This window comes from Zea mays, chromosome 1 (assembly GCF_902167145.1).
Source record: "Zea mays cultivar B73 chromosome 1, Zm-B73-REFERENCE-NAM-5.0, whole genome shotgun sequence".
In the NCBI taxonomy this organism is placed as follows: Eukaryota; Viridiplantae; Streptophyta; class Magnoliopsida; order Poales; family Poaceae; genus Zea; species Zea mays.
This window is the reverse complement of record NC_050096.1, coordinates 235,006,114-235,013,282: the sequence shown is the minus strand read 5'-3', so window position 1 is coordinate 235,013,282 and position 7,169 is coordinate 235,006,114. Positions and strand designations below refer to the sequence as shown.

The 7,169-nt window shown below is 45.0% G+C and overlaps 1 long non-coding RNA gene across 6 annotated transcripts; it reads left to right on the top strand.

The window, feature by feature from the left end:
• The first annotated feature begins 1,297 nt into the window (after positions 1 to 1,297).
• On the top strand, positions 1,298 to 3,926 carry LOC103643435 (uncharacterized). Of its 6 annotated transcripts, XR_004855501.1 has the most exons (5): positions 1,298 to 1,579; positions 2,214 to 2,295; positions 2,477 to 2,541; positions 3,183 to 3,308; positions 3,549 to 3,926. It is a non-coding gene; the product is annotated as an uncharacterized lncRNA (long non-coding RNA). The 6 variants fall into 6 exon arrangements; XR_004855502.1 differs by lacking the exon at positions 2,214 to 2,295 and having other exon boundaries at positions 3,549 to 3,922; XR_004855498.1 differs by having other exon boundaries at positions 1,307 to 1,579; positions 2,477 to 3,308.
• Positions 3,927 to 7,169: the final 3,243 nt, after the last annotated feature.

The following is a 7,169-nucleotide window of genomic DNA, read 5'->3' as shown; positions in this document are numbered from 1 at the left end:
TGGTGTCCAGGAGGCCGCAGGCCCGGGAGGCGAGCGCGGGTCGGAGAAGCGACCGCCCCCGCGTGCGCAAGAAGCCGGCCGGCGGCGGCCAGGACGCGGCCACGACCCCGGCGACACGTGATGATGAGCCGCCGCCCCGCGACGGTAGACGACGGCGTGGCCAGGAGGAGACGGCGGCGCCTGCTGTATCATCCGTCGTCGTCGACGAGGACGTCTCGATGGACTCGCTGTGGGCGTCCATCGTGCAGCAGCGCGCGGCGCGGCCGGTGGTGGTGCGGAAGAGCGAGTCGTGGGGCAACGAGGAGCTGCCCCGGCTGCAGCGCGTGGCCGAGACGGCGGCGCGGCGGCAGGTGCGCAAGTCCGTCTCGGCGGTCGTCGCCAAGGCGGCGGCCGCGACGCCGCCGCCTGCACCACCGTCAGCGTCCAGGCAGACGGGGTGGCGGACCCGGGATGTGCTCGTCACCATCTCCCCCGACGATCTCCTCCGGCGCGCGGAGAGCTTCATCCGGCGGCAGCGCGAGCACCTGCGGCTGCAGCGGCAGGAGTCCGAGCAGCGCCAGCTGCTGCTGCAGCAGCGTCGCGTCCACGGGGCCGCGCCGCCGGCACCTCTCATCCGCGTCTAGACCCGCGCCGCGCCGTGCGCCGGCACAATACAGAGACCCACCCGTACGTGCATGCTTCGTCGGCCGACGCGACGGTCGATGCTCGTTCCCGTGCAAGACCATGTACATAATTAGGCCGTAGCATGCATATATCGAGCACCAAGATAAGATAGATATATCAATTTACGTTCACGTAGGTCCATGCCCCTGTATGCATCAATGCATCATGCATTCATGTGTGCACCAGGAGCACCGTGCATCAGTGGAACGACGAAGAAAGAACCATATATGTCCCCCTGCATATATGTTTAATAATGTAGATTATTACTAGCTTATATGATCGATTAAGAGATCCCTGCATGTGTGAGCATACGGACCATATATGTTTGCATACTCCTACGTAATAAACACTATACGACGGTTGATCTTTAGCGACCCTTATTAGGGACAGACGGTTGGTCGCTAAAAGTTATGTACCGACAGTTGGTCGCTAAAAGTTATGTACCGACAGTTGGTCGCTAAATGCATTTATAGCGACGGGCCACCGGTCGCTAAAAATCTAGAAATTTAACTACTCAAGGTTGGTCGCTATAGAGGCAGGTGGACATCCGACGGTTGGTCGCTATTGATTAACATGTGACTGTTGGTGGCTAAAAAAATTAGGCCCGAACAGGCCCAACTCAGCAACTCGTCCAAATCGAAATCACTTCTATTAAAAACTAGCAAACCCTACCTCCTCTTCTCCCCTTCTCCCGACGGCGCCACCATGCCACCTCCGCCCTCAACCCTAGCCGTATCGCGCCCTCGCCCTGCCTCCAGCCCCGCGCAGTATGCTGTTCGCTCGTCGTTGGGCGACTATCCCGGCTCGTTCTTCCTCTCGTCTCGCACAGATGGCGGCGCTGCATGCGATCTCCATCGCCGCGGCCCCTCCACCGATCGCCTTCCGCGAGACATCATCACCAGCAACCTCCGCTGGGGTAAGTTCACCTCTTTCCACGGGACATCATCACCACCAACCTTGTGTTGCTGCTGGTGACACCCACCCTTTGCTCGACCGCTCCCTTCCCCACCTGCGTGCTACTGCTGACACCTTCTCCCCACAAATCCACGCGGGGGCACTGCTTGATGTTTGATCTATCCGCCTTGCCACTTCTGGCGCTGTTCCTAGCCGCTTGCACTGCGTGTGAACCAAGGACACGGACGACCGGGTGTGGACCGATGACGCCCTGCCGGACAACCTCGCCTTGGCGGCCTCCGCCTCTAGCTAGGATCCCCCTTCTGTCGCCATCCTGCACCACGGCGTCACCAAATTCGGATCAGATCTGCTTCGTATTTCTCTTTTGTACTTTACTTGCTTCCAGATCCCTGCACGGCTGCACCACACGCTTCTTCTATTAACAGAAGATGAGTGTGAAACCTAGCAAGAGTGTTATTATAGGATATACGATTCAGGCATCTCTTTGTTTGCATTGCTACTGTAGGATTCAATGGGTTGTTTACGTGTCTGCAGATTTGGGACGAGAGGGACCCTCACTCTTTACTCTTTTACTGTAGGATTCAATGGGTTGTTTTCTCTGTTGTAAGCTTCAATTCGTTTGGTTTGATTGGCAGGTGTGAGGTGCTATGAGCATGTGACTCTAAATCTACTAGTCCTAGAATGGATTACAGTTGTCAGGAATTTTTGTTGGGACTGGTGAGCTTCAGTACCGTAGAAAGACACAGCTACATTATTTGTACTCTAGTACAGTACCGTAGAGTCATTATCAGGCCATTCATTTATAATGCCAATAGGATGGTTTAATATTCAAAGACTAGTTTCTTGCCTGTTCATGTTAGCTGATTTTAAACCTAACTATTTGATTTTTGTCTTGCAGTGATATAAAAAAGTTGAAACTTTCATACTTACCTGCCGAGAATGCATTGTTGAAGTTGCAAAGATGTATGTCTAAGTTTATTTTCACATAATAGTATATTTTTTCTATTATCAAGAATTGTTTCTCAATACATTCATGAGTTGGAAATTGTATTGTGAGCCTTTCTATATTATCTAGTCTAGCTAGCTCTACAATAGAGCTCTAGTACAGACAGAACACATGCTTTCATACTCCTATGGAATAGTAGAATCAGGTAGTAGAATTAGGTGTTCATTAACCATGCAAATAATTAATTCAAGTTATCTAAATAGGCCCTTAGTTTATACTGCTGAAAGTATAAAAAGTGTTCCACTCTCAATACCGAGAATAGGAAGACTCCACCATGTATATGTGTTCTTATCAGGTGCTCTTCTTTCCCGATAAAATAAAAATCCTTTGCTTCAATCTGCTACATGATACTTTGTGTATAGATAAAGGAATACATCCATATGATGTTCCTGGGAGTTAGTTTGATGTCAATATACTCCATGCTTGCTGATTGGAAAGGAAACTAGTTATTTCGTTTGAAGTCATATGCTGCTTGGCGTCATTCTAATCCAAGTAGCTGAGGGGTCAACAGTGGCTAACTTCCCTGTCACTTTATTCCAAAGAGCAAAAGGGAATCCCACCCTAGCTGTGATATTTTCCCTGGATTATGGTTGTCCAGGAATCCTACATGGAGTGGAATTTATCTCCGGGTTAATTAACCTTGGTTGCCAAACTAGCCCTCAATGTGCGGGACAAGAAGGGAAATACTGCTTTGCACATAGCTACACGGAAATGGAGGCCCCAGGTATGGTTCTTTTCAGGTGTCTTTTACAAGTAGTTTGCTATTTCAGTTTTAGCTGACTATAACCTGCATTGAGAGCTATAACGCTGTTATATCTGTAAGGCGTGGTTTCAGTGTGTAGCCAATTTTTTATTTATTTGCCCTCATTTTAGAGTTACATCTGCGCGGACATATTGTTTTCTTACAGCTATCTGAAGTTTAGTAGCTGTCTGAAGTTTAGTAGCTATCTATCTTGTTTTTCAGGGATCTGGAATAACAGGAGCCTGATGGTTGCATCAGTAGAGTTGACCACTTCTCAGTATTGCGAGATGCATCTTACATGGTCAAGAAGATAATTCCTATTCTGAGCTACTTGCTCGTGTACAAGTCTCCTTATCATGTCCTCCTTTCAAGCCAGTCTATTCTTTGCTTGATTCATCACGGGTGCACATTATTGTAATTAGAATCTTCAGAGTACTCGAAGGATAGTTAAAGCTGTTTGGCTAGTCCTTCAGATTACTGAAAATATAGTTAAGAACATTTGTATTTTGCTATTTCGATTTCCAACAGTACAACTATTGGGGATGATTGTTTATGTGATGTGGATCTATCATTGTGCAATACTAATTAAATTTGTATATCTATGTGATGTGTATAAAAATTGGTGATTTGTGATGCTTTTGTATATATAACAGTTGTTGAAAGCTAATTAATGGTATATTATCGTTATTAACGACTATAATTAGGGGCAACTTTCTGTTGGTTGCTAAATGTATAGTATAACGACTCACGATTGGTTGCTAAATCTATAGTACAACAACCCACGGTTGGTCGCTAAATATACAATATTAGCAACGGATGGTCGGTCGCTAAAAAGATGTCGGTCGCTAAAGCCTTTAGCGACGGCACTTACAGCGACCATCCTTATGGGTCGCTAAAAGTTTTTAGCGACCAACCGTAGGTCGCTGAAGGTCGTTTTAGCAACCAACCGTAGGTCGCTGTAAGTAAACCGTCGTGTAGTGAAAGAGCATGTTAATTACTTTGTTCTCTCTACGTGCGCTTAGCTACTCCTACGTAATCTAGAAGCATGGACCGTACCTACTGTTCAATAAGTAAACATATATATTCCAGATTAAATTCTAAATATAAATCATCATGACTAATAATAAATAATCTAGGTATATATTACCTAACAAGTAACCTAACATGCCAATCATATAAATGTAGCACACTTCTACCATAAGCCTACAACAGATAAACTGAAACATGATGTCGAATCAGATGATGTGTACTGATCAGACATACTGTTAGACGACATGGGTGGAAACAGTAGGGTCGACAACGTCGAAGCATCAGGGTTCGACGAGAAGAACGCGAGCAGTCACGTGAAGACGCTTCCCAAAAAACCTTATTCGCCCTCTCCCGGTGCAGGATCTCGAAGGCGATCGGTTCTGGAGACCTGCTCTCCCGATCGCAGATGCACGTCGGCGCTCGGTATGAAGAGGACTACGATAGCGGCGCAGCTGTGAGCAGAGGCAAAAACCTACTCAGGTTAGGATGCTTTCTGACAAGGGCTGGAAGGCGTCTTATATAGGGCCAAGTACACGAACCGATAAGCTCACAATCTGATCTGATCGTGATCTGATATGCTCGCGATCTGATCTTATCGTGATCCAATAAGGACTAAGATCCTTATCTGGTTCCACAACTCCCTTGCCATAGATGGGCTTTTGTTATTTTTCTAGGATTTAATTGAATTTCTCAATTGAGTCAAGCCCATAAATCCAACAGCCTCCCACCAGATCTCAATTGCCCACCAACAGTTTTGCTATTGTTCACTACTGTTTAATATACTAGTATTTCAGCAGAGACTGTTAATTTGAACTTCCACCTAGGACTCCAAGCTATACACCACCCCATAACTTGTACAAGGGACTATGCCTTGATTTTGCAAGTTTTGTGTGAATGGGTTTCACTAAAATTCATAACGAGTACTTAGCTACCAATAGTCCCCTTCTTGGGTGGAGCATATATGTCATGCTCCAAGGTCTCTTCATGAGTTTACTAGAGATCACTCAGATCTCATAGTCTGCGACATTAGACAATCGAGCTCATATAGGTGTGTTCTTTCAAGAATGTTTTGCAGGACTACATCTTTGCTAATAAAAAAGCCAACATAACACATTAAGGCTCAAAGCCAACCTGCATTACAACATTTGAGAGTATTGCATCTTCACTTAGAGAGAGTCAAAATTTACTCTCCTCACTTCACTAATGGTTTGTTCTTCCTAGGACCTAATTCATGGGATCTCCGATCATATAGACTGGGTTTCCACCATGGCAACTTATACGGGTCTCATATCCATATCTCTCGATGCGATTTCTATCACATTACGTGGTAGCCCCTTTGTAAAAGGGATCTGCCAGATTTTATCTGTTGAAATATAAGTCAAACTTATAACTCCAGAGTTTCTCAACTATCAACAGACTTCAATAGTCTTTTAACATGTCTTGATGTCTTTCCATTATCCATAGAACTTGTCACTTTAGTAATCACAGTCTGATTGTCATTGCTCATAAGAATAGCCGATATGGTCTCTCAACCACCAGTAAGTCCACCAAGAGTTCAAGCAACCATTCTTCCTCAATGGTTGTTGTGTCAAGTGCAGCGAGCTCGGCTTCCATGGTTGACCTCATCAAGATGGTTTGCTTGCATGACCTCCATGATACCTCATCTCCACTAATAGTAAAGACATAACTACTGGTGGCATAAAGCTCATCTACATCAGATATCCAATTTGAATCACTATATCTCATTATACCATGCAAGTAGCGCATAACCCACTCAAATGCATGTCATTGATCACTCCTGGGGTTTGAAATGAACCTGCTCAATTTGTTGACACCAAATGAGATAACATGCCTTATTGCATTAGCAAGACACATGAGTGACCCGAAGATATGAGAATATCTCAATTGGTCTAAACCAATTATCTTGCTCTTTCATAGTGTCACACTAGGATCGTAAGACGTTGGAGAAGGTTTGTAATCAAAGAAGCCAAATCGCTTCAAAACCTTTTCAACATAGTGAGATTGTGAGAGAGTAATCCCACCATCTGCTTTAATCAGCTTGATGTTCAAAATCACATTAGCTTCTCCCAGATCTTTCATATCAAAACTCTTTGATAGAAAAGACTTAACTTCATTGATCACATCAATGTTTGTGCCAAATATCAATATATCATCAACATATAAGCACAATATAACACCTTCGCCCCCAACATAGCGATAATACACACACCTATCCGCCTCATTAATGGCAAAGCCTGCAGACGTTAGAGTCATGACAAACTTCTCATGCCACGGTTTTGGTGCTTGCTTCATGCCATACAGAGATTTTAATAACTTGTGTATCTTGCTCTCTTGACCCTTTACTACAACATCCATCAGGTTGTTCTATATAGATCTCCTCGTTCATCTCTCCATTAAGAGAAGTTGTCTTTACATCCATCTGATGGACGAGAAGATCATATGAAGCAGCCAAAGAAAGTAGTACTCGAATAGTAGTCATTCTAGTAACATGTGAGTAAGTATCAAAGAAGTCTTCACTTCTTTTTGAGTATAGCTTTTAGCCACAAGCCAAACCTTGTACTTCTCAATTGTACCATCAGGCTTGAGCTTCTTTTTAAACACACGCTTACAATCCACAGGTTTGCAGCCATAAGGTTGATCGGTGACCTCCCACGTACCATTTAAAAGAATTGAGTCCATCTCATTCTGAATTGGTTCTTTCCAATCATCTGCATCTGGAGATGCAAATGCTTTCGTAATGGTAGTAGGAGTGTCGTCCACTAGGTACATAATGAAATAATCATCAAAGGATTT